This window comes from Filicampus tigris, chromosome 18 (genome assembly GCF_054856515.1).
Source record: "Filicampus tigris isolate MCC_2025a chromosome 18, RoL_Ftig_1.0, whole genome shotgun sequence".
Classification (NCBI taxonomy): Eukaryota; Metazoa; Chordata; class Actinopteri; order Syngnathiformes; family Syngnathidae; genus Filicampus; species Filicampus tigris.
Window position 1 is genome coordinate 12,907,656 of NC_141234.1, and position 18,467 is coordinate 12,926,122.

Consider the following 18,467-nt stretch of genomic DNA (forward strand, 5'->3'; position numbering starts at 1 on the left):
ACTAGTGGGCTTGCAGAGAACATATTCTTGAAAAAAGATGTTTGGGTTGACTTCTCTTTAAACATATTATGGAAAACTGACTTTTTAGTTGCTTGAAGACAGTATATAGGTCTATGGAGTGCCTCCTCACACTCTTTTGTTAGCTGCCTCTTTCTGAAAATGTTTCCGTTTTAAATGAAAAAAAAAAGTGATTTAAAATTACGGTAGTTACAATTTAGACAGTGGCATCTAGATTAAAATGCTTAAGACGTTCCATTAAAACAGACTACATTTATTACATTTTTTTGAGGATCTCTTCTAGATCAAGAAGGCGAACAACGCCATTCTCTTCACTACATTTTCAGCCATGGTTGATTGAATGGTTAAAACCGCTATCAAAATCTGTCAGTCGACACAGTTCTGGTCTTCTGGTCTTGTTAGGAGAGAGATTTTCTTTTCTGACAGATAAAAACATACATATTAAGGCTTGTTGGACACTCTGTGCCTTATTTTAGTTTTTTTTTTAAACATCTACCATAATTGTTAAGACCCCTCTATGCTAACCAGCAATGGAAACACTGTATAAAACGTAGTAGTTTACTGATTAGCATAAAATGTCAATTTAACAGCACACTGTGCAAAATGACTGACACACAGCAAATTATGCTTCATTTGATTACTGTATTCCTTTTTTTTTTTTTTTTTTTGGTTATTGTTTGGTATCATCATTTATAGTAAAATTAACTTGACATTTTATTTAAATATATGTTTTTCGTTGTCATTTAAAGAGATAATAGTAATAACTGGTTTTAATAAAATTTTTGTTTTCTGATTTTGTGGCGCCCCTTAGAGGCCACGGTGTCCTTCGAATATCCCTGTATTGCGTGGAGCCGCTTCTGCAGTATTGTTTTGTAGTACCATTTGGTACCACTAGATCGCAGTAGAGTTGATTAAATAGAAGAAGGTATGAATGCCATAAATATCCAAGTGCCAAACTGTCCTGACATTATGAAACGTCATGATTTATATTTACTGTATGACCTTACATTTGATTTACTTTTTCATTTAGTTATGATATTGTCTAGCTTGCAATATTGGAATCTTGCATTGTAAAATAATACATATATATATATATATATATATATATATATATATATATATATATATATATATATATATATATATATATATATATATATATATATATTAGGGCTGTCAAAGTTAAAGCATTAACTATGGATATTAATTTAAATTTGAAAAAGAAAAATTAACTCAGTTAACTCAGTTTTATTTACTTCCTGTAGCAGCTGACCTCTGCTCACTGTGCAGCCAAAGTTAGAGAGTCACTGTCACAAAGACAAACTTTTACGTAGTTTTACTTTAAAAAGTTGGAGAAATCCAAAATAATTTGCACATTTTGAAAAGCCAAATTGAAATACCATACTAGTTGTACGTCTTTGGTGCATTGTTCAACTGTTGTATTTTACAGGAAAAGAATCGTCTTCATGGATCAAAGAAAGCTATTAGAACATTCTTTGAATTGAAATGTACTTTTATTTTTTCCCCCCACATTAATTCCAAGATTTTACTCAAGTAAATATCGGTTCCAAGCTTTGTAAAAAATTGTAGTTGAAAAATACATTAATTGCGATCAATTATGGAAAATTTTGCGATTAATTAGTTTTAAAAAATGGATCAATTGACAGCACTTTATATTTAATAATTTACTAAAAATTTTAAAGTATATATTTTTTCATGAAGCTCACTGGGTGAGCAGTCCGTCAATCTGGGTGGGCCTGTGCGCACCCAGGCCCACCTATGGCTCCGCCCCTGGTGTGAACGTGTATGACTGTGACCTCACCATACCCAGAAAAATGTTGATAGACCTTGTGTAAATCAAACAATGAAATGAGACCTCTTTTTTAAGTCTTGAATTTACAATCCTCAGGTCCAAAGCCAATTCTTTTCTGACATACACATTGTCACACGCATACACGTTTCATGATTGCATGAACACTAAAAACAAAACAATTACATTATTATGAAGACCCTACACTTAAGGAGCAAAACATTGGACCACCCTCTACACCCTCAGCAGGGTCCTCGAGGGTGCATGGGAGTTTGCCCAACCGGTCTACATGTGTTTTGTGGACTTGGAAAAGGCATTCGACCGTGTCCCTCGGGGAGTTCTGTGGGGGGTGCTTCGGGAGTACGGGGTACCGAGCCCCCTGATAAGGGCTGTCCGGTCCCTGTACCACCGATGCCAGAGTTTGGTCCGAATTGCCGGCAGTAAGTCGGATTCGTTTCCTGTGGGGGTTGGACTCCGCCAAGGCTGCCCTTTGTCACCGATTCTGTTCATAACCTTTATGGACAGAATTTCTAGGCGCAGCCGAGGTGTCGAGGGGGTCCGGTTTGGTGGCCTCAGTATTGCATCTCTGCTTTTTGCAGATGATGTAGTACTGTTGGCTTCTTCAAGCCGCGATCTCCAACTCTCGCTGGAGCGGTTCGCAGCCGAGTGTGAAACGGTCGGAATGAAGATCAGCACCTCCAAATCTGAGACCATGGTCCTCAGTCGGAAAAGGGTGGCGTGCCCTCTCCGGGTCGGGGATGAGATTCTGCCCCAAGTGGAGGAGTTCAAGCATCTTGGGGTCTTGTTCACGAGTGAGGGTAAGATGGAACGGGAGATCGACAGGCGGATCGGTGCAGCGTCTGCTGTGATGCGGACCCTGTATCGGTCTGTCGTGGTGAAGAAGGAGCTTAGCCGAAAGGCGAAGCTCTCAATTTACCGGTCGATCTACGTTCCTACTCTCACCTATGGTCATGAGCTGTGGGTCATGACCGAAAGAACAAGATCTCGGATACAAGCGGCCGAAATGGGTTTCCTTCGCAGGGTGTCCGGGCTCTCCCTTAGAGATAGGGTGAGAAGTTCGGCCATCCGGGAGGGACTCAGAGTCGAGCCGCTGCTCCTCCGCGTCGAGAGGAGCCAGTTGAGGTGGCTCGGGCACCTGATTAGGATGCCTCCTGGACGCCTCCCTGGTGAGGTGTTCCGGGCATGTCCCACCGGCAGGAGACCCCGAGGACGACCCAGAACACGCTGGAGAGACTATGTCTCCCGGCTTGCCTGGGAACGCCTTGGGATCCTTCCGGAAGAGCTGGAGGATGTTGCTGGGGAGAGGGAAGTCTGGGCTTCCCTGCTGAAGCTGCTGCCTCCGCAACCCGACTTCGGATAAGCGGGAGATAATGGATGGATGGATGGACATTGGACCAGATTTCCACCACTATAAAAACACATTTGCAGAATACACACAGTGATTTAGTGAAAACACTAAACACACTGGTATACTTTAGACATGTCATTGATATGTGATAAGTGATTGTCTATGTTGACAGATTTTGGTTATATGAAGTGAACCCCCCCCCCCCCCCACACACACATTTTCAATAGTCTACAACATTGATCATAGCTATATTCTGTTGGTGAGTTTTCCATGTTGTATATTTGCACGTTGTCGGTTAACTTCGTTTAATCTAATCACTAAGAGGTAGAAGTGTTTTCAGTTACCGGTAAATACAGCAGTGTGTAACTGGTTCATACAGAATTAAGCCTTTTGAAATAGGTGCATTTCATATGGTTACATTATATGGTTTGTATAAATATGTGTATAGTTTTTAGAAGATTGTTTCATTTTGCACAGGACCTGAGTCTTCTGCATAGCGTGTGCGTTGTTGTGATAATTGTGTAGTGTTTTGAAATTCAGAGCCCTGTTTTCTAAATTCTGCATGAAGTGGAAGTCAACCCATACATATTTTTTTCCAAGTATATGTTCTGTGCAGGCCTACTGGTTGAAAGAAGGCATTCTGATTAATAATGCGTTTGTGAAATATGAATTAAGCAGCAAAATTCACCCATTTTTAGCCATACCAGGGGGCGGCCATTTTGTTACTTCTGTTGACTGAAAATGACATCACAGTTGCTCAGGGCTGATGTAACAACCAATCACACCTCAACTGTTTTCTAAAGATGAGCCATGATTGGTCGTTATCTGAGCACTGCGCATCTGTGATGTCATTTTCAGTCGGCAGAAATGACAAAATGGCCGCCACCAGAGATAGTAAAAAACGGGTGGATTAAGTCTTATTCCACAAACGCAATATTTATCGTAATTTCTTGTTTCAACTTTTGGGCCTGCATAGAACATACTCTTGAAAAAAATACATTTGGGTTGACTTCCACTTTAAGCAATCATAAAAAATACAAAAAAAAAAAGATCATTTCCCGCCATACCCCGAATCATCACACACCCTGGTCTGGAATCACACATTAGAAATGTTACATTCAGTTCATAGCAAATTGTTCTGAAATGAAGCTTTGGTCTGTATGCTTTATTTAAAAACGCTCCTACGCTCCAGTTTTCCTATTCAATTTGTAAAAAAAGCTAATTCTGTTTGTCCAGCCATCCTGCTGTAGTGTAATCCATGACTTTACCACTGACTGTAAAGCCAAGCTTTTACTCTCTTCAGCCATACAAAGAAGCTTTCTTCGATGCATCCTCGGGCCAAACTGCTTGCCAGAACATCTTGCAGGATAACGTTTTCATCATCTTTTACTCAGCTTTCATTATAAGACTACCTTGAACAAAATGGAGAGATTCTTTGGACTTGAACTAGGAGTATGAATTCATCCCTGCAGTCTGTATTTTGACCTCAAGTGAGGACTCTCTGGAAACCTGACAGAGGACAGGAAACATCAGCAGAAATTCTCTCGCATTACCCGAGGTTGTCTTAAAGTGTGTGTGTTCTGGTGGTGGTGGTGGCTGTAGGGGTAATGTGTTTATAATCTATTTTTATTTAAAAGGGACAGTGGATATTACATGTAAATATACCGGAATTAGCCAATGGGTACTTTCCATCTGCAGTCCCTGGCAGGTTATTTGCTGTAAACCAAAACAAGACACTCTGATTAATATGCGTTTGTCGACTGAAAATGACATCACAACTGCTCATAACGACCAATCACGGCTGACCTGCTCTCTGAATCTGAGCCGTGATTGGTCGTTGTGAGCAGTTGTGATGTCTTTTTCAGTCGACAGAAGACAAAATGGCCGCCCCCGGAGATGTCTGAAAACGAGTGGATTAATACTTATTCCACAAACACAATATTTATCAGAATGCCCTATTTCAACTAGTGTTCTTGCATAGAACATATTCTTGAGAAAAAAAATGTTTGCGTTGACTTAATTTAATTCAATTTAATTTGCTCTAAACCAAAAGAAGGCACTCTGATTAATATGCGTTTGTGGTATACGAGTTAAGAAAGAAAATCCGCCTGTTTAATCACTTCTGTCGACTGAAAATGACATCACACACCCTCAGGGCTCAACGTCCAATCACAGCTCAGCTTCGGAAAACAGGTAAGCCGTGATTGGTCGTTATCTGAGCCCAGTGGGTCTGCAATGTCATTTTTGGTAGACAGAAGTGACAAAATGGCCGCTCTCTGAGATGGCTAAAAACAGGTGGATTTTGCTGCTTAACTCAATTTTTATATTAATCAGGATGCCTTGTTTCAATGCCTGCATAGAAGACATTCTTAAAAAAAAATGTTTGGGTTGACTTCCACTTTAAAGTATAAGCTTCAGCTTATTGTCTCTTTACTGGATAAGCTGCACAGTACATCCCAATATCTGACATAATATTTTTTTCCAAATCAAATGTATTCGTATGGCCCTTAAAGCAACACTGTGTCATAGGTCAGTTTTTGTTGATTATGGTGGCGCCATGTGGACAAAAGCGGTAGTGTTTTGACAAAACTCAACCACATTTCCCATGTGTGCCATGAAATCCTGAGCCGTCCTTATAGCGAAAGGAGGAAGTGAGTATGCCGTAAAGCAATTCAGGACATTTGTATTTTTTGGTGTACCAGGGTTGATCCCATCCTCCTCAAAGTTGCTTTGTGCCAGTAAAAATGATACAGACCCCCTCAGGGCATGAAGTCCCATTCAACTTGTAAGTCAATGTTTCATCAAGAGAGTTGTGAATTTGTTTTATTAAGGTCGATTTCTTGCCCAGTGCTGCTTTAATCACAAACCAGTCTCAAAGCGACATCCCATGATCTAACCTCCCCCAAACCGGGCAAGGAAAAACTCATAATCTCCATATGGGGAGAAAAAAACCCAACAAACCATGAGAAGCGATCACAGATGGTGTGTGTGTGTCTGACGATTACAATTCAGTTCGTCACGAATTACGACAGACTGATGAATGACGGATGGCTACCCTGGCCGCTGACGGATGACGGACCAGTAGAAATGAGTAAAATGCCCGCCTTCTTCTCTCCCACCACCGATGCAACCTCTGTCTCACTAATTGTCCTCGGAAACTCAGCTGGTACAGCTCAGATGGCGGAATTCGGAAGGTGCCGGACCGCGTCCTTATTTCTCAATTCTGGAAATCGTTTGTCACAAACTGCTAGTGTGTCCAGTATGTGTGTGTGTGACAAGTTTGGAAGATTTATCATTGTCAGAGTTAGATAAGATGAAGGACAGTTTTCCGATGAGCTTCACAGCAAAGATGACGTGAGGGGCATTGCAAATGGGTCACAAGCATTGAAACAAGGATCAGGGATTTCCATAGATTTACGATGCCCTTATAGTTTCATCCGAGCACCTCTATCCCCCTTTGATGGGTGGAATATCAAATTCTTCATTGTGCGGCGTGACTTCCTTCAGTGTGAATGCTCTCTCATCAAAAAGGTGGCGTGCTCTGATAAAACAAAAAGTATGTTTAACTTAGATGGGAAAAAAAAATGGAGGAAACAAGAGTCTCAAAGCAACCCAAGCCTTGTTTGGGAAAAGCTGCCACATCTGCCTTTGATCTATCTGTGTGAAAATGCCAAAACAAAAATGTAAGTGTCTTGGCAAATTGGCATTTTGTTGAATGGTTTAAAACACATGAAAGTGCAATACAGCTTTTAATGATTAGGAATGATTTGTTTTGTACTTACTTGTGACCTACCTTACATAAATGATTGATAGTTTCAAGTGACATTCAAAATAATGACTTTTGGGCTATTGGACATAATTATTCCAAGACATATTTCAGTGTCCTTCTATATGGTTAGCCAAAGTAGCTCCATTTCAGGACAGCCTGGACAAAACGGGATGGTCTTAAGACAACGCGGGGGGGATGGAGAGGGTAAAAGTGACAGGCCGTGATTGCCGTGGATGTCTGGTGAGATGTTTAAACCCTTTAGTCTTGCAATGACGCTCCATTACAAATAAGTTATGCTATGAACATAGCGGCCGTGGCTAACGTGTGCCTATCAGCGAGTGGTGTAGCTTTGGTCAGAGACTCGGCAAAGGATTAGTCAAGTGAGGCTTCATTCGAACTTCGCTAGCAGTTGTTCCACTGCAAACTCCCCCTTAAACTGAAATGTTCCAACAAAACAGGAAAGATGAACTTTGAACAGAGACTTCAAAAGAGCTTTTGCCCTGTGACCTGGCCTGATTCCCAGCTGCACACAAAGAACAACTGTAACAACATCACAAGTTACTGGTAAAATGTGGGCTGATTAAACACTCGGCAATGTAAAAAAACAAATTCTTAGAGCAAGACAAATCGCGTGGTGTGAATAGTCACAATTTTTTTATTTACATTATTACATAATTCAAGCCTCATACTCAAACGTCAATTGCTGTTTAATCTACTGTATATAATCCCTATGATTGACTTGTGAACAATGGATAAAGTTAGCTGGAATTAGCTTGAGTTGACCTATAGCCGTGAACCGGCTAAGTGACAGAAAATTACTGTATTGACCTATTTGTAGAAAAATATATCAATCTTTGTGTGTGTGTGTGTGTGCTTGAGCTGAAAAAATAACTTGCCCGCCCTAAAGAGGAAGCACATTTTTTTTCAAGAATATGCTATATGCAGGCCCACTAGTTGAAACAAGGCATTCTGATTACTATTGCGCAATAGTAATCAGAATGCAGAATTTATATTGTGGAATATAAATGAAGCAACAAAATCCACCCATTTTTATCCATCTCAAGGGGCGGTCGTTTTGTCACTTCTGTCGACTGAAGATGATATCACAGTTGCTCAGGGCTCAGGTAATGACCAATCACAGCTCACCTGTTTTCTGAAGGTGAGCCATGAACAACAAAGAACAAAAATGAACATCACTAAGAGGATTACACAGCCGCCTCTACTGTGTTGCTTGTGTCGTATCGATTCCCTTTCAATACCCTATTTACAAATAGGCCCTATAGATATATATATATATATATATATATATATATATATATATATATATATATATATATATATGTATATATATATATATATATATATATATATATATATATTTTTTTTTTTTTTTTGAACTAAGTAATTGCAAAATTTTCCATGATTAATCGCGATTAATCGTATTTTTTGACTACAATTTTTTACAAAGCTTCGAACCGTTATTTACTTGAGTAAAATGTTGGAATTAATGTGAAAAAAAAAAGTATATTTCGATTGAAAGACTGTTCTAATAGCTTTCTTTGATCCTTGAATACGATTCTTTTCCTGTAAAATACAACAGTTGAACGATACACCAAAGACGTACAACTAATATGGTATTTGAATTTGGCTGTGCAAAGTGTGCAAATTATTGTGGATTTCTCCAATGAGTCATCAAGCAACTTTTTAAGTAAAACTATGTAAAAGTCCATATTTGCGACAGTGACTTACCTCTAAGTTTGGCTGCACAGGGAGCAGAGGTCAGCTGCTGCAGGAAGTAAATAAAAGTGAGTTAACAGAGTTAATTTCTTTGTGTGCGTTATCAAATTTAAATTAATCTCCATAGTTAATGCTTTAACTGACAGTTTTTATATATACGGAAAATGAACCCATTGGAACTCTGAGAAACTGTGTTTTTTTATTTTTAGTATCATACAAAGCAGTTGACTCCTCCAGGGTGTGATGTGCGCATGGACATCAATTATTCAAGGATGATAACAAATTAAGATGCTAAAAAGCACCTTCTCTGAGAGAAAATATAACTGTCAGAGACTGGGTGAGCATGCGTGAAGCATGTACACAAATCTGACCTACATTGTGCCTCTCCAGGGGGACTGTTGCTATGGAGTAGAGTAGGAGGGTGTGAAAAAGAACCACTCTTACACCTGGTGATAAAAGCTAAAACGGAGAGGAATCTCTGTCCTTTACCCATCACCAGAGCAGGTGGAAGCACCGGGGGGAAAAAAAACACTGCACACTTGGCATCAGAATTCAGACCACATTCAGTTTAAGGCGCATTCACCCCACTTCTCTGCAACTAGACAGATTGAATGCAAACAGGCTTTTTTTCCTATTAAAAAGAGGAAGTCAATCCCCCCCAAATTCTTTGCAATACATGCTCATTTCTGTTATTTCTGGAAGCTAGTAAAAGCACACCGAGAGAAAGACATGGCGGGCGCAAGACTGAACTGGTACATTTGCAGCTCCATTTGGAAGTGTTAACTCGATTTAACAGTGCAAATAGGAAAAATACACGAAATAATGCTAACGTTTAAAGTAGAATTGAACGGAGCGATGTTTTGTTGACACAGAAGTCGCTACGATTTCTTCCATGAAAACAGTGCATCCGATCATAATTTCAATCCGAGTTTTTATTGGATTAAAGAAATTTTGTCCATGTAAACGATGGACAATAATTTCCTCAAAGCTGTCGGGAGGTCATTCTCCGTGGTCTCACCCAACTCCTCCCGTATTCTGGCATTTTTTTACTAGTAATAGTCCCAAATTATTATGGTAATGGTGTCCAGGTTGGTTCACCAGTATTATAGACAACCTACAATAATGATATTCTCATTATTGCCTCATTAGATTATCAATGCTGAACCTGTTAATTTAAGGTCAAATAAATACACATCATGCAGCAAAATGTCAGTGCATTCAAAAAGTGGTCATTCACTTCATTGCTTGAATATTCTGCTTTATGAGTGAATCTACTCCTTTTTAATGTGCTTCTATAAATTCTTTAAATTTGTGCCATCTGTCATGCCTGATGAGGTCATCATCAGTGGTGCAGACATATAACTTCACTTGATACCTCAAACCTGTTTTTTGCAGGGCTGGCGGAACGGGTGCTAACTAGGGATGTAACAATGAATCGGAAATTGATTTAAAATCGACTCACCCTGATTTTTTCGATTAATCGATCTGATTAATCGAAAAATCGAGTTGATTAAATTCATCTAGAAAATGATATCTTGAAACATTTTTTTCATTCCTGATGCATAGCACATTTTGAATGTGTAGATCAAATTATGCTTTTGCACCAAACGTCATTGCGTATTGAGTTTGTGGATGGCTGCAGAAGCACACTAGTGCACAGAGACAAGCATGGTAGCAATTTTTCAAAAAATCGAATCGAATCGAAAATTGGGAACTGAAAATCAAAAATCGAATCTGGGCTTGAGTGAATCGTTACATCCCTAGTATTAACTCATTCACTGCCATTGACGTATTTATTTATCTTTTCACAGTCCAGCCATTCAAGCCCAGCAATTTATTCATGTTTTTTTCAAACGTAGGGTAAAAGAAGGTCTGAAAATGTCTGGCAGTGAATGAGTTAATAGAAAAGTGTGCAGCAGTGTTTATGCTTTTCTGCAATGTGCCAATAAGATTCAGGACATAGTTTACCAACGGTGCATACAAAATCCTCAAGTAACCAGAGATGGGAACTGTCCAATTCCAGTACTCAATAATAATATGGTTTTCCATTGATGTTGTTGTAAGCAAATTGCACCATAATCGACCAGAATATTTTCAGTCTTGAAGTACAAAATGAAGTCATAGGAGATTGTCACACAGACCCAGTAGTTAGTGTTGCAACTAAGCTGCACCCAGCACAGGCAGTCTCTGAAGTCGACATGCTGAGTTGAGTAATGGCAAAACTTGCACCTCCATTTGAGCAGCGGCTGGGAGTTTATAGACTATTTCAACTTGGTTTCCAGCATCAGATCGAGGCGAATCTCATCTCCTGCTACCAGCTGTGTTGCTCTCCCAAGAGAACCTCTGACCTGATTTATACTCTCTCAGTGTTTTCCTCTATGACCTTCACAGGCAACCAACTATAGCAGGGTGGGTTGAGCTGTGCCACCACCTCCCTTCCCCAAGCCCGCCCACCATCTGAAGCGCATGGGCAGGAACTGCGGAGGTATGTATGTCATCAGACCCGACCCGAAAGAACAATTTGTTTTGACAGTGGGGGATTTTTTTTTTTCTCCCTCCTCTCTTTACCTGGCGCTGAGAAGCATTTGTACTGGCATGCTTGGAACAGTATGGTTGTCTAACTTCCCTGAAGGCTGCATGTAGTTGCGTAATGCCTGGACCCCACGTAGGGGAGAACAGGAGGACAAGATATTAGATAGACATAACAGCGTTGCAAATAGGGCACAAGAAAAAAAAATTATACATTAGCCTGAAAAATTATGTGACCATTAACTCCCATTGACTCCTGACCTAAAAAAGCTTTCCTGTGAACAGCAAACGGTGTCCTAAGCAGACATTGTAGGCCATATTTAAATCTCTGATCCAAATAACCCAATTAGATTTTATGCTCACACAAAGTCCTGATTGGATACCACTGTGAATATGTAAATACAAACTAAGAACACCCCCCCCCCCGCCCATATTTTATAGCAGTTTTGGGTCACATGTGGAAGTGTGATAAAAGATGCGGAGACACTGCAGGCATGACCTCAAATATGGTTCGGGAAAAAAAAAAAAAGTATATCCAACTTTGTGTTGAACAGCCAGCGTTTGATGTCAGTCTAAATTATGAGCTTTAATGTGGCAGAATGATTTGTAAAACAAATGCATTTTGGCAGAGACTGAAGTCTGCTTTTGTGCACTGGAGTACAGTAATGAATGCCTTATCCTTAAGTGAGGCATAAAACTGTCCAAAGTGTCTTGGTCTGCTGAAGAATTAAGATTCAGGGAAACTAAAGACTCGAGATTGGGAGCAGTATGCTCCCTCTAGACTGCGTTTCGACAGAGGCAGCAACCCCCCCCCCCCCTCCCCTCTGTGATTGTCTCCTTGCTGTCTCTATTTGGTTGCTTATTTCATACTACCGCTTGTTAAGAACCTTGGCCAAGATGGAACTAAAAATAGTTCACGCCAGCGGGACCAGGTGATACCATCTGTTGGAAAACAGTCATTTGGACACAAATGCTTTTGTTAAGAATACTATATTGTGACTATCAAAAATATTGGTCCCTTTATCGCTTTTCTACTTTTTTTTACATGATTTCCAAAGTAGGATACTACATAATTCAACATATGGCACATTCCAACATAATTCTTAAAGGCTCACTTCCAGATGCATTTTGGGTGAAAATGCAGCCAATAATACATTTTGTTTATTAAATTTTCACACTTGATGGTTGGGTAGACCCTCCTAAAATTAAATTTTCCATTTACAAAAAACATCCCCTTTTCCGATCTGTTCCTTTTGCTCACCTAAAAATGGTGTTTAGTTACACATGAATGTGCAAAAATGAACATTTTGATCTAAATGATCTCAGTCAGTCAAAATCGGCCTCACTGTTCCAATATTTTTGGATGGAAGTGAATGTCACAGACCAGAGTCTGCTCTGGCTACCATAATGTCTCTCCTTACATATCGTATTAGACGCACTTACCAATTCTCAGAACTCAGAAGTGTAAGGCCAGGCCAGGATAAAAATAGCCCAGCTTTCACATCTATGAACGTGTATTTGAGATATGAGGCCAGAACAGTACCCATAAGGTTTGACATAGAAAATAAAGTTTGGCATTGTAGAAAATATATCACTCAAACTTGTAGCGGCAGTATTTAATTTTTTTTTTTTTTTACATTGCTTGCCCCTCCTGCGCATTCAGCATGTGGTATGTGCTGATCCATCATGTTGTCACGTAATTCATTAATTTATGCAATGGTCTTCCAAGCTGCCGCAGCACTTTAGCAAGATTTTCTTGCCGCTGGCGGCCATGATGGCCAGGACCAGCCCGGAAATACACCGGCCGTTCGGGGAAAATTATTATGAAAACATATCATATACATATACATAAACATAACATAACATATACACATAGCTAAATTATGTAAAAAGTATTTGTTTATTTTTGACTGGTAAAAAGTCAGAAAACCATTTCATATGTCAAAAAAAAGAACTAGCTACAGTATGTGTGTTGTTTATTTGATTTTTACATGTGTTTAATTCAAAATAGCTTTTTTCACTCAGCGTAATGTGACGTAATGGCTGAGAAAAAAACAAAAGCATTTAATAATGACTTCACTTACTTGAGAGATTCTCCCGTTTTTGAAATAAAAGTATAATACACAGTAGTGGTACGCGGTAGAGACGTGTATTCAATATAAGGTATGAATTTGCCCATAGGTAGAGATTTGGACCCCACCGTCCAATCGTGGTAATAGGGCCCCGTACACCGCGTCATCATGACGACACCATCCGCCATTTTGGGAGCTACGGTGAATGAGCGCAAGTTAAAGGCAGTGTATTTGTCCTTTTATCTCACTCACTCAGTACATAAACGTATGTGACTAAACGAGAGAAAGTAAGAGGATTCTAAACATTTTTTTACCTTACCGCTATGAATATTTACGGAGCATACTCTCGCCGAAGATGCTTGTTTATGATGAAATGTTTTCATTTTACAAGCCAATAACCAAGCCATCCGACTTCGTTTTGACATATCCGAAACGAGTGTTCCCTCGGTCTTAAAACTCAGTCCGTTGTTAAATTTGCCTCCTTTGCGATCGTGGGTCATTGCTACACCCGCTAACAGAGCAACGGTTCACCATGTTTATATATTTCGAACGTCTAAATCAAGTGAGAAACACAGCTAGTTCGTCTCGCCGTTACGGCAGTAGTCACATCGCCTCCGGTGCGCTCCCAACATGGCGGCTAACCCGGTAGCGACGTCAGCGATAACGCACCATGCACGGGCCCTATGTGGTATGGGAGAATAAAGTATAAAGTATGGGAAAACCTTTTCCTTCACTGATCTCTCCCTTTTACTGAAGAGTCAAGGACATTCTTTCCATAATTCGCACTCAAAATGTTTTTCAATAACAGTCCTGGCTTGCTGTTTGAGAGCGACAACTAGGTCACAAAACTGAGGTACAGATGCGGTTCAGAGAACAAACATTGCCTCCTCAGATATATACAAAGATATAAAACTAGACATGCTCTAGCAAGGATAGTGGATATGGAAAACTCAATTATTGCGACAGCCCTAAAACCTGCAGTCCAATTTAATACAAATCTGAAAGCAACACTAATAATTCCTTCAAGTGGATTGAAATAATGTCTCAGCAGATATAAAACAAATTATTCTATCTTTACTATAATAAGAACCAATTTCAAGTTGAATACCTATTCCTGCATAAAATGAATGATCCTTAATCCCTTCATGGATTTTGACACTCAATTTTAATTTTAAATGCATATGAGGCATTGCATATTTACATGGTCAAATTGGAGAGTGGTTTCATTTGGTTCATTGTTTTTTTAGCAACTCAGAGATGCTTCTCGTAAAGCAGAAGTGAAAAAAAACATTTTTTTTTTTTTAACAGATGAATATCACATGTAGGAAAACAGGAGGAAACAGCTGAGAAAAACAAAGTCCTCAGGAGAAAGGCTGCTCTCGTCTTATCACCTTCCATACTGCACTTTTTATCCGTTTCCTGTTGTACAGTCTCAGCTTCAACATCCTGAGCCCTGTTGAACCTGAACGTTGGGCCTCTGGAGTCAAACAACTGAAAAGGTACTTCTAGAAACACAAACGGTTTGGATTTGTAGACAATCTACTGTAAATGATCTGTTTTCGGGTCAACCATCGACAAACACCGTCGTAAAACCGTTTATTGACCATAGACAACATTTTTAACTAACATAGTAAGTGTAAAATAAGTTTGCTAGCATTAACATTTTAGATATTAAAATGGTGTAATAAGCCACCACGTGGACCACGGTGAGCAATATCAGACATGCACGCGGTGGCCAAACTAGTAAAACACCTGCCCAAAACCTGAGATCATAAGTTACATAATATAAGTAGGTATGTTACAAAAAGAAATCCAACCACCTTTATATCAAAATAGAGCATATTGAATACAGATTTGTGACACATAAAATCAGCCATAGTTTGTTTCTTGTGTTTTAGGACACAGGTCATTTTAAAGCGGAAGTCAACCCAAAAATATTTTTTTCAAGAATATGTTCCCAGGAGGTCCACTAGTTGAAACAAGACATTCTGATTAATTTTGCACTCGTGCAATATGAGTTAAGCAGCAAAATGCACTGGTTTTTAGCCATCTCTAGGGGCGGCCATTTTGTCTTCTGTCGACTGAAAATGACATCACAACTGCTCACAACGGCCAATCACGGCTGACCTGTTTTCTGAATCTGAGCCGTGATTGGTCGTTGTGAGCAGTTGTGATGTCATTTTCAGTCGACAGAAGACAAAATGGCCGCCCCCAAAGATGGCTAAAACGAGTGGATTAAACACTTATTACACAAATGTTTATCAGAATTCCTTGTTTCAACTAGTGGGCTTGCATAGAACATATTCTTGAAAAAAATATGTTTGCGTTGACTTCCACTTTAAGCATAATTAATTAAGTCTCAATACAATCTGGATATATATGGTCCCACATTATCCATTTAATAAAACACAAACATTTTTAGTCACCTGATCTCTGAAATACCCAAAAGAGCCTCATTTAAGGGGCTCATAAACTATGCCCTCGGTGGTGCTACTGAAACTGGAAGGGAACTGGCAATGGTGTGGTGTCCTGTATGTAAATTTAATTAGGGAACACTGGTGGTAAATTTAGACTGCCCGCCAGTCTGTCATCAGTCTTTCATTATTTCAGCCCGGCCCTGTCCGTCAGTCATCATTCCGTCACTCCATCATCGTTATTTTAACCGCATTTCCGTCATCGCTAAATTACAGTTCGTCACCGCTATTTTAGGACCGCCAGTAAAAAACTCGAGAAATGCGATGAAAAAACTATTTACACGTTACTTCACTTGATCAAACGCACGTTGGAATGCTAAAGCCAGCCAGTTTATCAGCAGGTTTACCCATACGCCAACACACCTGATTCACATGATCAGCTCAGGATTCGCAAAGGCCTGATAATGAGCCTGATGATTTGAATTAGGTGTGTTGCCATAGGGATAAACCTAAAACAGGCTGGATTGTGGCTCTTGAGGACCGGACTTGGCCACCCCTGTGCTAGGGAAATGGCAGTCCATCACTGACGGACCTTCCAACCACCCACCATTTTTTATGGTTTTTAAACGACAACAGTAAGTCTACTACAAATTACAGAAAATTGACGCACCAAGTTTGCATTTTTGACAAACAATCAATTTTGATGTTATGTGTGGAGTTTTCGCCTCTTTACCAGCTAAGCTAATATCCTTGTCCTTTCGTTAAATGAAAACAACCCTCCCAGCTATTGTTCTTCTCACTGAGGTCATTAACATCAGTGAGGTTCAACAGTGTGGGAAGGAACAACAACAAGCTGGAGTTTTACAGAGTTTTACAGAGTTTTACACATTTAGTTGCTTGATGCCGGAGCACTCTTAAAGCAGCACCGGGCAAGAAATCGACCTTAAAGCGAAGTCAACCGAAACCTATGTTTTTCAAGAATATGTTCCGAGCAGGCCCACTTGTTGAAACATGGCATTCTTATTAATTTTGCGTTTGTGGGATATGAGTTAAGCAGTAAAATCCACCCCTTTTTAGCCATCTCAGGGGGCGGCCATTTTGTCACTTCTGTTGACTGAAAATGACATCACAACTGCAGGAACTTCAGAAAACAGGTCAGCCGTGATTGGTCGTTGCCTGAGCCCTGAGCAACTGTGATGTCATTTTCAGTCAACAGAAGTAACAAAATGGCCGCCCCCAGAGATGGGTAAAAACGAGAGGATTAAATCTTATTCCACAAACGCAATATTTATCAGAATGCCTTGTTTCAACTAGTGGGCTTGCATAGAACATATTCTTGAAAAAAAATATGTTTGGGTTGACTTCCGCTTTAATTTCCAAGACTGTCATGCCATTTTCACTCAAATCCTTAACAGGAATTTTGGCACTGACAACAACTACAATCCATAACTACAATCCTAAAATCCATCTCCTACAGTATGTTGCTGTTTGGTCTGTTCTCCCTTTTCTTTCTGTTGCCTCTCCAACCTTGTCCGGTCGAACTGCATTTCCAATAAATACCCATCACAGTACAATGTTTTTAAATTATGGGTGAAAATGCATAATATGGGCAATCGGACAATATGTTTGCATTCATACTAGTCTGATTGCAGTTTAAAATACCAACCATCTCACTTAACTGACTTTCCCGCCAGGTGAAGTCAGTTCTTGTTTCAGCCTAATTTACTGACACAGTGCTTCATGGCAACGTCATTTTTGCCAATGTAGCAAACTGTTTACTTGTTGTCCCTCACAACAGAAGTACAGTCTTTAGCCTTTCCCCTAAGAGCAGACAACATTTTCTAAGACTTTTTAAAGTGGCCGCTGTAACCTTCTTAGAGACCAGAGACCCTGAGTGAGGATTCATTAGAGCACACACAACACAAGAGTGTAAGTTCTTCCAGGTGTGTTTTATTTGCTACATTCTTCAAAAGAGGCAGAGCGTAACATCTCAATCTGTTCAAACAGTTGACTTCAGGGGATTTTAACTTCAACACCTTCCCCGGTAATCAATGGAGGGTGATAATGAAGTGGAAGTTGTGGCTACTTGTTAGAATTGGTACTTCTGTCCACGTTGGTCTGCAGTGAAAGAGTAATATACACAATAGTGCGCTAAAATATTTAGCCTTTATATGAATCATTCCCTCTGCGCCTACAGTCGGACAGGAGGTTGCACTTACAGCACTGTATGTGTGTCAGCCAGAGAGTGGACCAAAATCCTCATATCTTTGCTACAATTGCTGAGCAGCCTAAGGCAACGTACAAGTATTAACACATTGCGTTGCATTTGTTACGGAAATATTGAGGCTGCAAAGTAAAGCACCCGGGCACAAAGATTATCTAAGGCAAGCAGGGCCACGCTGGACAAAGAGGACTTCCAGCATCTGTGCCGAACACGTGCCAAGTTACGTAACAGCTTGACAGCAAAAGTGTTTATACTGACAGCTCCAATTTGCTTCCAGTTAGACTTGACTTCAGTGGGGTTTTTTGGTTTTGTTTTTGCATTTTTTTATAAGGTGGCCACGGCTGACTCAACAAGCAGATGAGTCAAATGGGTAACAGGGCAAAAATGGTTGTTGACGAGAAAGCCGTTGCTACACATACAAACACTCTCCTCTAAAACACATTTTTGTTGTAGCCTGAGAACATTTATGATACAATATGAGACAATAGACCAACATTTATTTTATTTCCAGGCACATCTGGATCT

General features: G+C 39.9%; 1 long non-coding RNA gene across 1 annotated transcript; it reads right to left on the bottom strand.

Moving 5' to 3' along the window:
* Positions 1–1,334: 1,334 nt before the first annotated feature.
* On the bottom strand, positions 1,335–11,045 carry LOC147132612 (uncharacterized). Its single transcript, XR_015082117.1, has 3 exons — positions 10,845–11,045; positions 8,716–8,752; positions 1,335–3,257 (listed from the first exon to the last, which is right to left on the bottom strand). It is a non-coding gene; the product is annotated as an uncharacterized LOC147132612 (long non-coding RNA).
* Between the last annotated feature and the right edge of the window lie 7,422 nt (positions 11,046–18,467).